At 37.3% G+C, this 19197-nt stretch overlaps 1 protein-coding gene and 1 pseudogene across 2 annotated transcripts in view; one reads left to right on the forward strand and one right to left on the reverse strand.

Annotated features, from left to right (window-relative positions):
- EXOC2 (exocyst complex component 2) overlaps nucleotides 1-19197 on the forward strand; it is a 256076-nt gene that overhangs the window by 16281 nt on the left and 220598 nt on the right. The window lies entirely within an intron of this gene.
- Nucleotides 14737-15050, reverse strand: LOC129085589 (non-histone chromosomal protein HMG-17-like; annotated as a pseudogene).

Genomic DNA, 19197 nt, shown 5'->3' on the forward strand with positions numbered 1-19197 from the left:
GTTGATTCTTTGTTTGGAAGACCTATCCATTGTTGAGAGTGGGGTGTTAAAATCCCCTCTGATAACAGCATTGCTGTCGATCTCTTTTTGAAGTCCTCTAAGATTTTCTGTATATATGTAGGTGCTCCTATTTTGGGTGCATATATATTTACAAGGGTTATATTCTGTTGTTGGACTTCTCCCTTAAGTATTATGTAGTGGCTTCTTTGTCCCTTTAAGGCCTTTGTTTCCAAGTCTGTTTTGTCTGATATAGGTATTGCTACCCAAGCTTTTTTTTTTTCCTGCCCATTTTCTTGGAATATTTTTTTCCATCCCTTCACTTTCAGCCTGTGTAGAGCTTTTGTTCCGAGGTCTCTTGTAGACAACATATATGCAGGTCATGTTTTCTTATTCCATTCAGCTACGCGGTGTCTTTTGATTAGAGCATTTCATCCAAGAAATAAGTATTTTTCTAACGTAAATATTTATGAGGTGTAAAAATCATTTTGGTTTAAATATTTAAAATATTTTATTTTAGGAAAAAAGGGACATAGTATTAAAGATTTGATTCTACACTTTAGAATTTCTGATTTTCAGGCAGTTGATTATGGATGTAGTAATAAAATTTTAAACTTTTCACCTCTTGGATCTTACTTACAGTTAGAGGCCACATTTGAACTCAGTCTCCTGTCACCCATAGACAACACATAGAAGAGTTGTTCTGCTCAGGTCTTTGTGGTTAACTTGATTCATCTCCAATTCTTTGCAGTGGCAGGAACAAATAATCTGCCTTTATTTATTATATTTAGAATGCATGTATTTAGTATTAAGGTTGATTGAGTAAGCTTTTATGATATAGTTAGAGAACTCTCAATTTCTTTAATGGCTTTTGGCAATTACTATTGTGGCACAGATTTATTGGTTTAAAAAATAGTGCATAAGCTTATCAAGGAATAGTGTATGTCCTGTAGTAGGAAAAATCAAGCTGACATCTCTCTGAAGGCCACGTCTCAGTCATTTCTCATAGTGGAATTCCATATGGCCTGAAGTCTGCTGTTGTCATTTAAGAACCAAAAGGAGAGAGTTGCTAAAGAGCCCATGTGTTCCTAGATCAGTTCAGCTCAGTTACCATTTTACCAAGTATTTGCTTTGTTCTGGCACTGGTTTAGGTGCTAGGAGTATAGGAAATAATATGATATACTCCCAGCCAAAAGACCATTGAGGACATTTCTTCAACAGGAACCTTGGTACAATAATTCTTTTTTCCCTCTTTTTTACAATTTAAGGGATATTATTTGTTATAATTAATTTCCTAAGATAATTGATTTGCAGGAGAAATGAGTAGGTCCACAGCTGCTGAGTGGAGACATTATGTGGTCAGTGTTCTTGCGGAATCTGTGCCGCCTTAGATCCCCATCCATAAGGGCTGTTTCATATTTGGAGTTGGCCTTTTTGTGCATTCTAAGGCCAGACTTAACATGTCTAAGAAATTTGTATGCATGCTCACTGTCTCAAGGAAAGCAATATAAAAATGTATTTAAAAACATGATTTCCCTGACCCTTCTACCCTCTCCAGTTTCATTCTCCCAATAACATTAATCTCTGGCGTCTGTCTTTCTCAGCCTTTCTCTACATTCATACCAGCATAAAAGTACAAAGGTAGCTTTTGATCTTTATTTTTCCACCTTTCCATTGGAGCATTGGTTAGATCCTTATTCTAATATATCAACTGTAACATTTTTTGAAACAATATAGAAAACTTGAAATTGGACTGGGTACAAAATCCGTTGTCAGGATACAAACTACAGTATTTATGGATGCAATGATATGTCTGGGGTTTGCTTTAAAAAACATCAAAATGAGTTGAGGAGCAGAGGTAGTTGAAACAAGAGAAAAAATGTTGAAGCAGGGTAATGGGAAAATGGAGGTTCCTTATGTTAGTCTCTCTTTTTTTAACGTATGTTTAAATTTTCCATAATAAAAAGTGAAAAAAAAAACCATGTGAGTAGCATAGCGCTAAGAATCAGAATAGCATAGAGCTAAGGCCTCATTTTGTTGGAATCCCAGCTCTGCCACTTAGTTGCTTTGATTTTGGACAAGCTGTTTAATCTCTGATAATCTCGCCACTATTAATAAAACCATTTAATATTTCAGAATATTTACTTACAGGCATCTTTTTAATATATTTTAAAATCATAATATATATAAAATTATATATGTATAAATATATGTACTATCTACTTTAATTTTCAGAAAAGTCTCCATTTTATATTAGCACAAGCTGAAAATGCTCATATTAATTACTAGTCCAGAGCTTGGATTCCCGCTGGATTCATTGTATGAAACAAGAGACTCTCACTGATTCTTTCCAGGTTTGGGGCCTTTTTAGGCCTTGGGTGTGTTTTTGAGGAAGCTGATACTTTTTGAGCAATAACTAACCGAGATGATAGTCCTGGTTTCCCTGCATTTGGACCTGCAGACTGTTCTTGGCCCCAGGAGCAGCAGTGATGATGGTGCTAGTCTAGCATTGCTGCTGGAGCAGGGTAGCTACCAAATATGGGTTCAAACCATAGGCCTCCAGGTTTTGTTCACCTTTTCATTAGAAGCTCTCCATACTTGGGTGATGTCAGTTGGGCAGATGTTCCCTTTTGTCACAGTAGGCTTTTGTTTGGGAAAGGTCACTTGATAGGCAGGCTGCAGTTTTCCCAAACAGCTGGTCAGAAGACTGTTCTGTGGAAATTTCATATAATATGTGATTATATAAATAGTGATTTAAATATATATAGAAAACGTTTCTGGAAGTATTCTAAAATTCTAAATGGTTAGCTAAATGTATAGATGTCCTAAATACATACACACACACACACACACACACACACACACACACACACGCATGCAAACACTCCTTGGAGATATTGTGGGTTTCATTCCAGACCACCACAATAAATTGTGTCACAGAAATTTTTGGTTTTTCAGTGCATGTGAAAGTTATGTTTATGCTATACTGTGGTGTAGTATAAACTGTAGCCTCTTAACTGTGCAGTAACATTATACCTAAAAACAAAAATGTACATTCATCAACTAAAAATACTTCTGCTAAAAAATGCAAATCATCATTTGACCATTCAGCAAGTTATAATCTTTTTGTTGGTTGAGAGTCTTTTTTAAAAAAAATGATTATTTTTTTATTACAGTTGACACAATATATTAACTTCAGGTATATAATATAGTGATGGTATTTTATGTACCTTATGAAGTGATCATTCTGATCATCCATCTAGAACCATGTGTATTTATTACAATATTATTGACTATATTCTTTATACTGTACTTCACATACCCATGATTTTTTATAACTGGCAATCTGTACTTCTTAATCCCTTTGACCTGATTTACCTGTCACCCCAGCTGCCCTTGGATCTGGTGACCATCAGTTTGTTCTATCTATGAGTTCATTTCTATTGTGTTTATTTTGTTTTATAGATTCCACATGTAAGTGAAATAATATGCTATTTGTCTTTGACGTATTTCATTTAGCTTAATACCTTTTGATCCATTCATGTTCTTAGGAATGGCAAAATTTTATTCTTTTTTATGGCTGAGTAATATTTTGCTATATACGAGGTCTGTCTGGAAGAAGTCCAACCATTGTTAATACAATGGGAACAGTTTGCATGACATCGAGGTAACCTGGTAGCCAAGGAGGGTGGATTGGAATGTGCATGCATGAACAATGACTTCACTGTACTAGTCAGTTGGGTTGGTAGACACCGTTGAGTGAGCATGTGCACTGTGTGGATGCCATACTCAAAATGACTGAGCGAGTAGAACAACGGATCTGCATCAGATTTTGCGTTAAGCTTGAACATCCTTCCATGGAATCTATTCAGATGATTCAGAAGTGCGCAGCTGTGGGCAACTGGTCATTGACAAATTCATCACGACAATGCACCCACTCATGCATCACATCTTATGCAGAGTTTTTTGGCAAAACATCAAATCACCCAGGTGACTCAGCACCGCTACAGCCCAGATTTGGTGCCCTGTGACTTCTGGCTTTTCCCCAAGCTAAAATCACCTTTGAAAGGAAAGAGATTTCAGACCATTGATGAGATTTAGGAAAATACGATGGGTTAGCTGATGATGATTGGGAGAACTGTGTGAGGTCCAAAGATGCCTACTTTGAAGGGCACTGAGGCATCATTGTCCTGTATACAGTATTTTTTGTATCTTGTATTTTCTTCAATAAATGTCTCAATAGAGACCTGGGTGATTTGATGTACATAGATACACATAGATATGTATATAAAGATTTCTCTCTCTATCTCTATCTCATCTTTAACCAGTCACCTAGTAGTGGATACCTAGGTTGCTTCCACATTTTGGTAATGTAAATAATGCTACAGTGAACATAGGGATGCATATTTGTTTTCAAATTAGTGTTCTGGATTTCTTTGGATAAATACCCAGAAGTGGAATTGCTGGGTCATATGGTAGTTTTATTTTTACTTTTTGAGGAACTTTCATACTGTCTTCCATGGTAGATATACTAATTTACAATCCCACCAACGTTGTACAAGAGTTTCTTTTTTCCCTTATTCTTGCCAGCACCTAACACTTGTTTGTTGACTGATTGATGTTAGCCATCCTGACACGTGTAAAGTGGTATCACATTGTGGTTTTAATAACCAATTTCCTGATGATTAGTGATGTTGAGCGTTTTTCATGGGTTTGTTGGGAATCTGTTCTCTTTAGAGAAATGTCTATTCATGTCCTCTGCCCATTTTTAAATCAGGTGGTTGTTTTTATGATGAGCTGTATGAGTTCTTTATATATTTTGCATATTGATTTCTTCTTGGATATGTCATAGGCAGGTATGTTCTCCATTCAGTAGGTTGGGTTTTTGTTTTGTTGATGGTTTTCTTGCAGTGCAAGTATTCTTTAGTTTCATGAAGTCACATTAGTTTATTTTTGCTTTTGTTGTCTCTGCCCTAGAGGGACATATCCTGAAAAATATTGCTAAGGTTGATCTCAAAAGAGTTTATTAACTATGTTTTCTTGTAGGAGTTTTATGATTTTAGGTCTGATATATTTTAAATTTATTTTTGTATGTCATGTAAGAATGTAGTCTCATTTAATTTTTTTCATATATTTGTCCAGTTTTTCCAACACCTTTTATTGAAGAGGTTACCTTTACCACATTGTACATTCTTGCCTCATTTGTCATAGATTAATTGGCTATATAGGTGTGGATTTATTTCTGGGCTCTGTATTCTGTTGCATTGATCCATGTGATTTATGTGTTTATTTTTATGCCAATACCATGCTGTTTTTATTACTGTGGCCTCGTAATAATATAGATTGATAGCAGGTAGTGTGATTCCTCCAACTTGTTCTTTGTCAAGATTGCTTTGGCTTTTTGGGGGCTTCTGTTGGTCCATATACACTTTAGGATTATTCTAGTTTTGTGAAAATGCCATTAGAATTTTGATAGGGATTGCATTGATTCTGTAGACTGCTTTGGCTACTATGGACATTTTAATAATGTTAATTCTTCCTATTTATAAGCATGGTATATTGTTCCATTTACTTGTGTATTTTTCAGTTTCTGTCTTCAGTGTCTTTTAGTTTTTGAAATACAGGTCTTCAACTTCCTTGGTTAAATTTATTTCTAGGTATTTTGCTTTTTGGATGCAACTGTAAATGGGGTTGCTTTCTTAATTACTTTTTTTGATAGTTTGTAATTGGTGTATAAAATTGCACTCATTTCTGAATGTTAATTTTGTATCCTGCTACTTTACTGAATTTGTTTATTAGGTCTAATAGTTTTTGGTGGAATCCTTAGAGTTCTCTCTATATAGTATTGTGTCATCTGCAATAATACCAGTTTTGCTTCCTTCCCTCTTGATGTGCATGCATGCCTTTTATTTCTTTTTTTTGTTTGGTTGCTGTGGCTAGGACTTCCAATACTATATTGAATAAAAGTTGAAGTGGACATCCTTGTATTGTTCCTGCTTAAAAAGAAAAAGGTTTCAGCTTTTAACCATTGAGTATGATGTTAGCTGTGTGTTTGTCATATGCTTTTTATCATAGTGAAGTATAATCCTTCTATCCCCACTTTGTTGAGAGTTTTGTTGTTGTTTTTTTTAATCATATATGGATGTTGGATTTTGTCAGGTGTTTTGTCTTTTGATATGATCATAAAATTTTTAAAAACCCTCACCTGAGTATATATTTATCGATTTTAGAGAACGAGGAAGAGGGAGAGAGATTAATGCAAGAGAGAAACATCAATTGATCCAAACTTGCCTCCTGTATGCCCCTCTAGCAGGGATTTAACCCGTAACCTAGGTAGGTACATGCCGTGACTGGAGATTGAACCTATGGTCTTTCGATGTACGGAATGATTCTCCAACCAACTGAGCCACCCAGTCAAGGCTGATCACATAATTTTTATCCTTCATTTTGTTTATGTCGTTATCTATTTAATTGATTTTTCAACCAACCTTACATCAAGTGGGAATAAATCCCATTTGATCATGGTATATGATTTTTACTGTACTGCTGAATTCTGTTTGCTAATATTTTTTGAGACTTTTTAAAAGGATATCATTTATTTTTGGAGAGAAGGGAAAGGAGGGAGAGGGAAACATCAGTGTGTAGTTGCCTGTCATGCGCCCCCTACTGGGGATCTGGCCCGCAACCCAGGAATGTGCCCTGAGTAGGAATTGAACTGGTGACCCTTTGGTTTGCAGGCTAGCACTCAATGCACTGAGTCATACCAGCCAGGGCTTTTTGAGTAACTTTGCCTCTGTGTTCATCAGAGGTGATGTCCTGTAATTTTGTCTTTTTGAAGTGTCTTTGCTTTTGCTTTCAGGGAAATGCTGGTCTCCTAAAATGAGTATGGGCGCCTTCTTGCTTCTTTAATTATTTGGAGTATTTTGTGAAGGATAAGTATTATTTTTTCTTTGAATGTTGGATAAAATTCACCTGTGAAGTCATCTGGTATAGGACTTTTGTTTCTTTTGAGAGTTTTTTGATTACTGGTTCTATTGCATTAGTAGTTATCAGTCTATTCAGATTTTCTTTTGCTTCCTAATTCAGTCACGGAAGATTTTATGTTTGTAAGAATTTATACATTTCTTCCAGGTTGTACAATTTGTTGGCATATTATTGTCTATTGTATTCTAATCTTGTGTATTTCAGTGATGTCAGTTGTCCCTTCTCATCTTTCGTTTATGATTTTATTGATTTGGGCCCTCTTTTTTTTATGATGTATCTGGCTAAAGATTTATCAATTTTGTTTACAGTTTGAACCAACTGTCTCTTGGCTTTATTGTTTGTTTCTATTGTCTTGTTAGTCTATTTTATTATTCTACCCTGATCTTTTATTGCATCCTTCCTTCTAATCACTTTGAGCTTTGTTCTTTTTCTAGTTCCTTTAGTCGTGAGGATAAGTTGTTTAGTTGAGATTTATTTATTTTTCTTATTGAAGAAGTCTGTATTGCTATAAATTTCCCTCTGGCTGTCCCACAGATTTTGAGTTGTGTTTTCATTTTCCTTTGTCTCAGGGTAACTTTTGATTTCTTCCCTGATGTCATTGTTAATCCCTTAATCACTTTGTAGAATATTACTTAGCTTTGTTTGTGTTTTTCAGGTTTATTTATTTATTTAGGTAGATGGTTTCTAGTCATACTGTTCTGACTAAAGAAGATGCTTGTTATGATATCAATCTTTTTAAATTTCTTGAGATTTATTTTGTGTCTTAACATGTGGTCTGTCCTGGAAAATGTTCCATGTACACTTTAAAAGAATGTATATTCACTGCTTTGGGGTGAAATTCCCTAAAAATATCAATTAAATCCATCTGATCTAATATGGTATTCAAAGCTACTATTTCTTTGTTGATTTTCTGACTGAATAATCTGTCCATTGATGTTATGGGATGTTAAAGTCTCCTACTATTAATGTAATATTGTCAGTCTCTCCATTTATGTTTGTCAGTATTTAGGTGCTCTTTTGTTAGGTATGTAAATGTTTATTAGAGTTATATTCTCTGTTAGATCAATCCCTTTATCATTGTGAAATGCCCTTTTATGTCTCTTGTTACCGCCTTTGTTTTAGTCTACTTGTCTGAAAAAGTATTGCTATCCCAAGCTTTTTTTGTTTGTTTTTTTCAATTTGCATGAGATATTTTCTGTCTCTTTACTGTCAGTCTTTCTGTTTTGATCTGAAGTCGCTCTCTTGTAGAAAGCATAAATATGAGTCTTTTTTTCTTTATCCATTCTGCCACTCTATGTCTTTTGATTGGAGCATTTAGTCCATTTAGCTTTAATTATTTGTAGGTATATAATTATTGACATCTTATTGTTTTCTGATTGTTTTGGTACTAGTTCTATGTTTCTTATTTTCTTGCTCTCTTGTTATGTTGATGACTTTTTGTGCTATTGTTTGGATTTCTTCTCTTTATTTTTTTTAACCATCGTAATTATTTTTTTGTTTGTTTTTTATTTATAAATCATGTTTATTCTGTTACGGTTGTCTCAGTTTTTACCCCTTTACCCTCTTTCACCCATTCCATCCCCACCCCACTCCCACAGTCAATTCCCGCTCTGTTGTCCATGTCCATGGGTCATTCATACATGTTCTTTGTCTAGTCCCTTCCCCTTCTTTCCACCATTGTCCTCTTTCCCCATCCTCTCTGGTCACTTTCAGCCTGCTCCATGGTTCTGTGCCTGTGGTTTACTTTGTTCATTAGTTTATTTTGTTGAATAGAGTCCACTTATAGGTGAGGTCATACGGTATTTGTCTTTCATCAACTGGCTTATTTCACTTAGCTTAATATTCTCCAGTTCCGTCCATGTTGTTGCAAAAGGTAGGAGTCCCATCTCTCTCTTTCTTTCTTAAATGCAGATTGACTTTATTTATTTTTTAGATGTCAAAGTTAATTATAAAATATGAAAAAAATTTAAAACCGTTGTAAAGTCTCAGGAATTAAACCTACATGACACCAGCACAGAAATAATCAAGTAGATCAATGAAATACAATGAGCATTCTAGAGACAAATGTATATATCTAACAATATAATATATGATTAAGTTGATATTTCAGATCAATGGGTAAAATAAGGCTTATTCAACAAATAAGGTGCATGGACCACTGTTACTTGAAATAAAACACATGCAGATTCCTATTTCACACATTATACAAGAAATATTCAGGTGAGTTAAAAATCAATATGTAGAATCTAAGGAGTTTTAGAAAAAAATAGAACTGATATTTTTCATGACCTGAAGTAAAATATTCAAACTCAGAAGTTATAAAGTAAATTTTAACTATATAGTAATATACATATAAAAAAAGTTAAAGCACAAGGAATAGAATAGAAAGTATTTGTAACACATCTAAAACATGGTTAATAGGTTGTTTTTATTTATTTATTTATTTATTCCAGGGAAAAAAGTTCTACAAATCTTTAATCAATAAATGGATAAAGAATACCAAAAGTCATTTACAGCTTTTTAAAAAAAAAAAAAAATAGAAATAAGCGAGAAATACACTAAAACAGGTTTAGTTTCAACAAATAGTTAAGGAACAATTTAAATAACATCATTGTCACAATCAGATTAATAAGTATTAAAAATATTGGTAATATCAAGTATTGGCAACTCTGAAAGGAACTGGGTATTCATAGAAACTTTTTCTTCATCATAAAGCAGTCCTTTTAGCATATTTTGCTGTGCTGGTTTGGTGGAGGTGTAGTCTTTTAGCCTTCGTTTGTCTGGGAAACTCCTTATTTCGCCTTCCATTTTAATTGAGAGCCTTGCTGGGTAGAGCAGTCTTCGTTGCATACCTTTGCTTTTCATGACTTGGATTATTTCTTGCCACTCCCTTCTGGCTTGCAGGGTTTCTATTGAGAAGTAAGCTGCTATCCGTATCAGGGCTCTCTTAAATGTTACTACCTCTTTTTCCCTTGCTTCCTTTAGGATTCTCTGTTTGTCTTTGATATTTGCCATTTTGATGATGATGTGCCTTGGAGTGGGCCTCATTGGGTTCCTTTTGATTGGGACCCTCTGTGCTTCCTGGACTTGTGTGACTTCTTCTCTCCACCAGTTAGGGAAGTTTTCCATCATGACTTTTTCAAACAGGTTCTCTATCCTTTCCTCCTCCTCTTCTCCTTCTGGTATCCCTGTTATACAGATTTATTACGTTTCAGGATGTCCTGCATTTCCCTTAATGCCTCTTCATTCTTTTTGAGTCTTTTTTCCTTTTCTTACTCTTCCTGGGAGCTTTCTTCTGCCTTGTCCTCCAGCTTGCTGATTCGGTTCTCAGCTTCATCTAGCCTGCTTTTGATTCCTTCGATTTTGTTCTTCAATTCAGAAATTGTATTCTTCATTTCCTCTTGTGTCTTATTGATAGTTTCTATGTCCTTTTTCATGCTGATATAGTTTGTAGTAAGTTCCTGGTAGTTTCCCTGTAGTTTTTGGTAATTCTCTCTGAGCTCACGGAGCTCATTGAGCTTCCTTAGAACCATTGTTCGGAACTCTGTATCTGATAGTTTATGTGCCTCTATTTCATCTAGTCTTTTTTCTGGGGATTCTCCCTTTCTCTTTGTTTGGGAAGTGTTTCTTTGTCTTCCTATTGTTTGTGAGACTCTTCTCTTTAGCTTCTCATTCTTTAGTTGACCTGTCTTGATTTCCTGACTTTGTGGTGTGAACTTCTATGGTTGGAGATTGCTGTTCTTATTTTCTGGATCTGCCTCTGAAGATGTCAGATGTCCCTGTCTGATCTTGGACAGTCTGTTCGAGACTTCCGGTGGTCTGCTGTTTCTGGCTGTCCCCTTGAGCTGTTAATCTATTCACTGTGCACTCAGCAGGCCATCTTTAGATAGCTCAGGGTGGGGCCGAGTTATTGGGTCCTCTCATGCTGCTGCTGTAAGGGGGAGGAGTCCACACTGGGATCCTGGTGGTTACTCTGTCCATTCTCTCCCCAAAGCCTCCGTCCCCAGTCTCTCCTCAAGTGTCTCCAGACCTCTCTGCGCCCTCTTTAGCCAGGGATCTACTGTCTGTGGCTGCCACCCTGCACTCAGCAGGCAGCTTAGACAGTACAGGGAGGGGTAGAATGCCACCTGGGGGCGGGGCTATTGGGTTCATTGACGCTGGTGCCACTCAGGGAGAGTGGTCTCTGCCTGAGCAAGATGGCTGCTGCCGCATGGGAGAAGAGTCAGCACCGAGATCCCGCCGGCTACTCTCTCAGTTCTCTCCCCAAAGCCTCCTTCCCCAGTCTCTCCTCAGGCATCTCTAGCCCACTGTGCCCCCGCCTTTGCCAGAGACCAGGGTAAGTGGCTGCAAATAAAAATTTATGCGTTGGCTCTTGAAATGGTTCTTTGTGTCTCCAGCTGCCTGTCTCTGGCAGAGAGCAGCCCTGTCACTTCTTGGCGCTGGTGTTTTCTGTGTACTTTTTGGGCCTCGTGCTGTGGGCTAGAGGTCCCTACTTTTGGTTTAGACTCCACTCTTCTGAGGGGGTTCCAACTGGCCATTTCAGTATCCTTCTGGTGCTGCTGCCCATGGGTGCCCTGCCCGCCTTCTTGAGTGTCTACCGCACTCCTTACCAGTTAGATTGCGCTAAAGCTGATTCTTCTGTTTCCGAGGTTACAAGGCTCCCCCCTTGCTATTGTTCAGTTGTTTGTACCAGGTGATTTCTCCCTAATTTATTTGTAATTCCATGTTGGTCCTGGGAGGAGGTCACTGTGACTTCCACTCACTCCTCCACCATCTTGATTCTCTCCTTCTCTTTCTTTCTTTTATATCTCCTATGGATTTTATTATGTGCTTCATACATTCCAATTTATAGTAGTCTATTTTAAGTTGATGGTCGCTGAAATTCTAACACATTCTGAAATAATTAAATTTTTTACTCATCCCTACTTGTTTATGTTTCTGTTATTATTTCTTCCTCTGTGTATTTGTAGGGGCTTCCTTAATTTATTATTATAATTACATGTGATCTTCCCAATTTTGCCTTTTAACCTTTGTATTAGCTTTACAGTTAGTGGATCCACTGCTCTTGTTGTTTGTCTTTTATAAGTGAGAATTTTTTTCTTTCCTGTATTTTCATATTTCACTGAGTTCATCTACTCTTCTCCTAGGTTTATTGAGCATCATTATAACCAGGGTTTTGACTCCGTATCTGGTAGGTTGCTTGTGTCCATTTTATTTAGTTATTTTTCTGGAGTTTTGCCCTATTCTTTGATTTGGGACATCTTTTTTTGTCTTCTCATTTGGGCTGACTCACTATGTTTTTTTCTATGTATTAGGTAGATCTGCTTGTATTTCCCAGTCTTGGCAGAGTGGCCTTATGTAGTAGGTTTCCTGTGGTGCCCAGTGGTACAGTCTCTCTTGTCACTTGAGCCAAGTGCTGCACAGTTGTCCATTGTGTGGGTTCTTTGTGCCCTCCTGCTGTTGTTGAGCCTTGGTTGCTTTTGACAAATTAGTAGGTGAGATTGACCCTCAGGCTGACTAACTGTGACTGCTGGTCATTACTAGTAGAGGATCTGTGTGGGGGTAGGCTGACCACCACGTGCAGGAGTCGAATTAGAATTTCTCTTGTGTGAGCCGAGTTTGCCTTTTGGGTGTGTTGTTGTGGAGCTGGTTGAATTTTGCTCTGATGTTATCTAAAGCTGGCCACCAGATGTATTGGCAGTTGCTGTTTGTGCCCAATTAGGGCATGTCTTGTAGGAGGTACAAAGTGATCTGTGGTTGGTTGCCACTTGTACTGATCTAGGACATGCTTGGGAAAGGCAATGCTGCAAACTGAGGGTGTCTGCCACTAATGCCAGGGTTGGGGCCTCTTGGTGGGCACCACAGTGTGACCTGAGGTCATGTTTGCTGGGCTTGGGCCCACTTGGTGTAACTTAGGTTCAAAACCAAAACCAGCTGCTGCTTATGTGTGACTCAGGAAAACCTGATGGAAGTGATAATGCAAGCTGAGACTGGTTGCTGAATGCGCAGGGTTTGGGGCTGCTTATTAAGATGTGCACAGCATGGCGAGGTTAATTGCTCTTTGTTTGTGGTTTGTTGACCTTTGAGAGATTTTAGTAAAGTCCACCACTGGAGCCTAGGTAGACTGCTTGTGTGGAAAAGCTGCTGGAAGAATTCAGCTGGGCATGTGAGCTGGGTGGAGCAGGGTCTGGGAATCGCCAGGGCAGGGCAAGTGGTATTAGCCAAGTTAATGGTGATCCCTGATTTGGTACCCACCTACATCAGGCTGGCTAGGTAGAAGGAGAACTGAACAAAGGAACAATGTCGCCTGCTAGCACTTCCATCCAGGTGAGATCTACCCTGACCTTTGCCCTGCCAGCTCTCACCATGAAGCTACGCAATGTAGTTCTTCTGTGTATGTTCCTGGTGCTTTCCAAGCTGCTTCTGCACTTGAGCCCAGAGTGAGTGAGTTTGTAAATGAGGAAATCTATGTGCAAGCCCCTCAGGAGGAATTCCTGAGTCTCCAGCAGCCCTTCCTCTCACTTGGATGCAATCCCTTCTATTTTTCATAGCCAGATGTTATAGGGACTCCTCTTCCTGACACTAATATCTCAGGTTGGGGAGCTCCATGTGGGGCTGTGACCTCTCGCTCTTCAGAGGTACCTCTACACCTGAGATTTCCCTATCTTTTCTTAATTGGCATACCTTGGGTGTAGAACCTGCTCAATTTGCATCTCTGTCCCTCCTACCAGTCTCCATGTGGCTTTTTCTTTATATCCTTTATATCTTTATATTCTGTAAAGCTTGTCTTTAGGTAGTTCTCAGTGATGGTGGTTTTATTATTTAGGTGTAATTTTGAAATGGTTGTGGGAAAAGGTGAGCACAGTATTTACCTACTCTGCCATCTTGACCGGAGGTCTCCCAAGTTGTAGATATTTTAAGAGTGTGTGTGTGTATTTTTTTTTTCCTCCAACCCAAACTGTATCCAGCTTTATTAAAGATTCTTTTCATAAACATTCATGGTATTTCAGGCAGGACATGGGCAGACAGTCATTAACATTATACATCAACTTTCAAACTCCCTTCTTCAATGGAGTGCCAAAATCAGAAAGCCACAATAAAACCCAGTGAAGTGTTCATTTGATGCACTGAACAGGGAAAGTTTAGAGTGAGAGTTGAAATTTCACATTAGGCATGTTGTGTAACAACTTTTCACAAGCCAACTCTGGCTTTCAGGAAATGAAATGAAAATGGCAGAATTATCGTTATGTAGACCCACAATCTAAAAAGGAAACTGCTGCTCTTTTGAGGGATGCCATCTCAGTGGTAACACTGGTAAATCCAGATTGCCCAACATATTGGTAACCAATTTTTGGGGTGTCAGGTCCTAATAGGTCTCTGGGCCTAAGAGAGTCAAGTCTATGCTTAAAGTAGAGAGGGAGAAAAAGGACATAAAAATGAATTTTAAAGTTTTCCCGCACCACAAGGTGTTTGTGCCAAGGTGGCTAATGTGTGTCAGCATCAAGGGATCCTTCCTCTCAGGAATCAAGAGGAAGTCTTTTAAAACTAGAAGGGAATGGAGTTTTTTTTCCCCATGTCAGTCAGGCTTTGGAGACAGTCTTTTAGTACTATATGTTCTTCCCTCCCAAAACAACAATGAAGTATTCTGTGTGCCAGCAACATAGCTTAAAAAAAAAGTAAAACAAAATTATGCATTTTTATAAAACTTGATTAAAACTAGTATTTCAAACTGTAAAGTCACCAGAAGTACAGTTATCAAAAACGCACATGCTTCACTTGGTATCTCTCTCTAGCACCTTTAGCTTTCTGTACCTGGTCTCTTTTGGCATCTCCATTTTCTGCAGGGTTATTCCCATCCATGCCAGCATTAGCTTTCCCCTTTTTCCCTTGGATACCTTCTCTACTTTCTTTGCAGGGGACTTTTTAGGCTTAGATTCTGGCTTTGGAGGGGCAGGTTTATCTGATAACTTGGCAGATCTTCTCTGTGGTTTTTCCTTCACCTTGGCTTTATCTCTGTTAGCATTCCCTTCAGCCTTTTTCTTGGGCACAATGGCGACATGGTGGGACATAAAGGCTGGACCTGGGGATGGAGCAGAGTGTGGACTTTGGCCAGTCTAGGAGTTGTTCTTGCTTCCTCTTCCCATTGTTAGCTAGCCTAAGTGTTCTTAAATTATCAATAAATTCAATGTAATTAATACATTTGTTTATTTAACAAAAATAGATGTTGAGCTTCAGTTATATGCTGGATACTATTCCAAATGCTAGGTGTACAACAGTGTGTGGAACAGACAAAACTCCTTCTTTTCCTGGAACGTACATTCTAGTTAATAGAAGAAAACAAAGAAGTGTTAAGTATGGTACTGATAGGGCGGTGATAATAATTCCTATTAAAATTCTAGTATAATTAATTTTAGAACCTGACAAAATAAGGTTCATCTGTACTGTCTGTACTAAGATAACTTATTGAAGATTGATTGCAGTATCAGATGTTTAATTATAATATGGAAATTAAATCATTATGTTATAGGTGCAAAATAGATCAGTGGGACAAAACATAGATGGTCCAGAAACAGACATGAAATGAGAATTTTTGTCAATGATAAAAGTGGCTTTTCAGATCAATAAATGGTGGGTTGATGAGTAAAATGGTATTTTGGTCAGCTAGCTCTTCAGTACTCCAGAGTGGATTCCAAATCAGTTTAATAATTAAATAGATAAAAGACATAGCATGAAAGTACTAGAAACATGACTTTGAAAGCATGACTCTAGAACTAGAGGAGAAAAGGTAAATACATTTTACATTAAAAGACTCAAAATTTCCTAAGGGCAAAGAGAATCAACTATAAACAATGTGAAAATACTGGGGATGATACTGACAGTGTATATAATGGACAGAGGGTTACTATTCTCCGGTAAGATACCTTAAAATCAAGGGACTTGATAAAAAGATGTAAAAGTAGTGAAAATGGAATTCATACACAGTGCAAGTTGAAACCATTTATTTTCTTCTGCCTATCAGGTTGCTTTACAAATTAAACAGATTGCTAATATCCAGTGTATCTGGTGAGATTATGTGTTGATAAAGCATTTCTGCAGGCTAGTTTGGTAATACATGCTAGGACTTTAAATGTACATCCTTTGACTTGCAATTTCTCTTTGAATATAATGTAAGGAAATAACTGGGTAAGTGTGCAAAAGTTTTTTCTAGAAAAATGTTCATTGTCATGTTCATAATAGCAAAAATATTGGAAATCACCTAAATGTTATTGATTTTACATCCATACAGTGGAATACTAAGCAGCTTGAAAATGATGTAGATTCATGTTTACCAACATGGAACAATGTTCATCCTGTAGCTTACGTGTGAAAATCAGGTTGCAATATGTTTACTTAGCATGCTATAATTTTGTAAAGCACGTGTGACTGTATCTACACGTATCTTCTGATTGATGAAGACAGTGTATATACCAATGAGGTAAAAAGTGGTTATTTGAGTGATGATTTTATTTTTTTTCATACAATTTAAAATATTTAGAAGTTTCTGCAATGTAATGCCTTTTCTTTTTATAATCAGAGTGGAGACACTGAAGGTCTTTTTAGGTGAGGAGGTGGAGGGAAACTGAGGATGAGAATGGAGGCAGTGTTTTTAGAGACCCCAGATCTACAGTTCCCTGTAGCCTTTGTCAGGGATCCTGCATACTGGCAGAACGAGAGTGGTGCCTCTGCTGAGTGGGATGTAGAGGGGTGATAGGTGGAATGAAGGGCCTATGGCATGTAGGGTTCCCCTCTGTGCTCTGGCTGCTACCCTCAAGGCATCATGGAGTTTTAATGCCAAGGTTACTGGCATAGATTTTATAGAACTTTTTGTCCATGCCAGTGGCACCATATCAAAGCTGGAGAAAGTGTGTGCGCTTCACATGAGCCAAGACAAGCTGTGCTTTGGGACCACTCATTCCAGGATCATACACAAGGCCAGGGTGTGGTATGAGATTAGATGGGAAGACTTCTTCCACAGGTTTCTCATCGAAGGTGGTTTAGAATTAAAAGAGATTTATCTAGAGCTGGCATCTGGGCATTTGTTCAGAGCACTGAGAATCACAGGGAATGCTTCTGCCCTGAAGCTCCAGCTGCCCAACAGGCATTGTCCCTGCCTCACATGATTGGCAGCTGGTGGCTGCACAGTTGCCCACAGGTGGGATCTGCCTCTGAGAGTGCTTTCCAGAAGTCTAGAGATCAAGTCTGAAATGTTAGTGTTTATCTGCCAGTTTTGAAGATTGAAGAACATTATAGAGAGGATGGCAAACGTGGGCGATCAAGTGCTGGTTGAAGCAAATCTAATGGCAAAATGAACTTAAGTGTAGAAACTAATATAGTGTCTATAAAAAGTTATTTTAACAATCCTGGAAATCCTCCAATGCCTGCTCCGGATATGTCTTAAAACAAACCTGAAGAGCATGGTGCAGTGTGGGTAGGGAATAGGAAGCTTCTGCAGTTTTTCCAGGGACAGCAAATATATCCTTCAGTGGCCTTATGCAATATTTTGAGCAATACTCTTTTTCTTCATCTTCAGATGTCACTCTTCAGTATTTCTTTCCTTCCTCATAAAAATTCAACCAGCCTGTATTTTTTTTCTTTTTTAAGGCTTATGGCCTTTTCACAACTGAAATAGATGCTGAGTTGATTGGATTAAGAGTCTGCATTCTCACTAACTTAAATAGGGTATATAATCTATTGAGCCCCACTTTCTTTATAAAGAAGCTTTCATTACAAAATCATTGGTGAAAGAGTTGGATAGTTCATTTTTATGTTTATTATTTTTGTCAGTTTTTTTATGCTTTTTCAGATGCCAACAAGAAAATGATTTTCTGCTTTAGTTCTTTTTTGGGGAAAAGGAAGAATGTAACAAATAAATAAAAATAACTTTGAAACCTGCAATAATTGGATCAGTATTGTATTATAAAATTCTACTGTGTAAAACGGGAACTTCATCAAGTATAAACATCTTCTGAGTGATTTTTCTTAATTTAGAGAGCTTAATAAGGTATCTGAAACATATAAGGTATTTAGCATTTATGTACACTGCTAAGCTGTGTGTTGTTTTTCAAAGTATATATTAATGTATATTCATGGTTTTAGATTTATCATCTACAAAGTCTGAATTAGTTATTTATTAGGTCCACTAATAATGCATCTTATTCACACAAAAATTCTTATTCACACAAAAATTCAGAGGAATAGTCAAGTTTATGTAGACCAAGATGAAATGTTTCTTGTGTGTAACGTTCATATGAATCATGTTTCTATTTTTTCCCCATAGTATTGTTACTGCATTTCCACAGTTATCCTTTCTTTTTTTAATCCTCACCCAAGGATGTTTTTAATTGATTTGAGAGAAAGAGAGAGAGAGAGAAAGAGACAGGCATTGATGTGACAATGATTGGTTGCCTCCCAACGGGGATCACACCTGCAACCTGGATACGTGACCTGACTGGGGATTGAACCCACAACCCTTTGGTGCACAGACAACACTCCAGCCAACTGAGTCACATGGCCAGGGCCAAAATAATTCTTAATGCTTTATTATTGTGAGAAGAGGAGGGAGGGGTTTTAAAGGACTGGTATGGTGATTAAGAATCTCATGAACACGGGAGGTTCATATGAAATTTTAGTTTTGTAATGGTTTATGCAAAGACAATCCATTAACCTGGCAGCCTATACTTTTGCTGATTTAGAGAATTCCCATGACTATATTTCCATCAATAATGAATAATTTCTTACTAGATTTGGTGATTAAATACTTAAATTTGTTACTATTGTTGCTATTATTATTTGCTGATTTCAGAATTCCTTTTATGGTGTTGCAGAAAGAAAACAGAAACATGAAACTTAGATAAGTCACTTGAACTTATGGTGTGAAGGTCTCTTTCAGTGTGAACAGATTCTGGTTCAATATTCTGAGGGTTATAATATAAGAACATTAAAGAGCTGTTTTCAAAAGTGTTTGAAATATCTTTAAGTTTTTAATACCTAAGCGATTTATTTTTTAATTTCTGAGTTATACAAATTGCTTGATAAATATTTCCAAAGCTGTTTGTGGAGATTTTTTTTTGAAAGTTACTTGTAATGTTTTTAAAATCCCCTGCTCTCATCTGCATTTTTGTAGACTTTAAATGCAAGATGAAAATGAAAAACAAATGTTTTAATACAATGAGCTGT

This window comes from Pteronotus mesoamericanus, unplaced genomic scaffold, assembly GCF_021234165.1.
Source record: "Pteronotus mesoamericanus isolate MK-2021 breed Mesoamerican mustached bat unplaced genomic scaffold, CSHL_Meso_final scaffold_31, whole genome shotgun sequence".
Classification (NCBI taxonomy): Eukaryota; Metazoa; Chordata; class Mammalia; order Chiroptera; family Mormoopidae; genus Pteronotus; species Pteronotus mesoamericanus.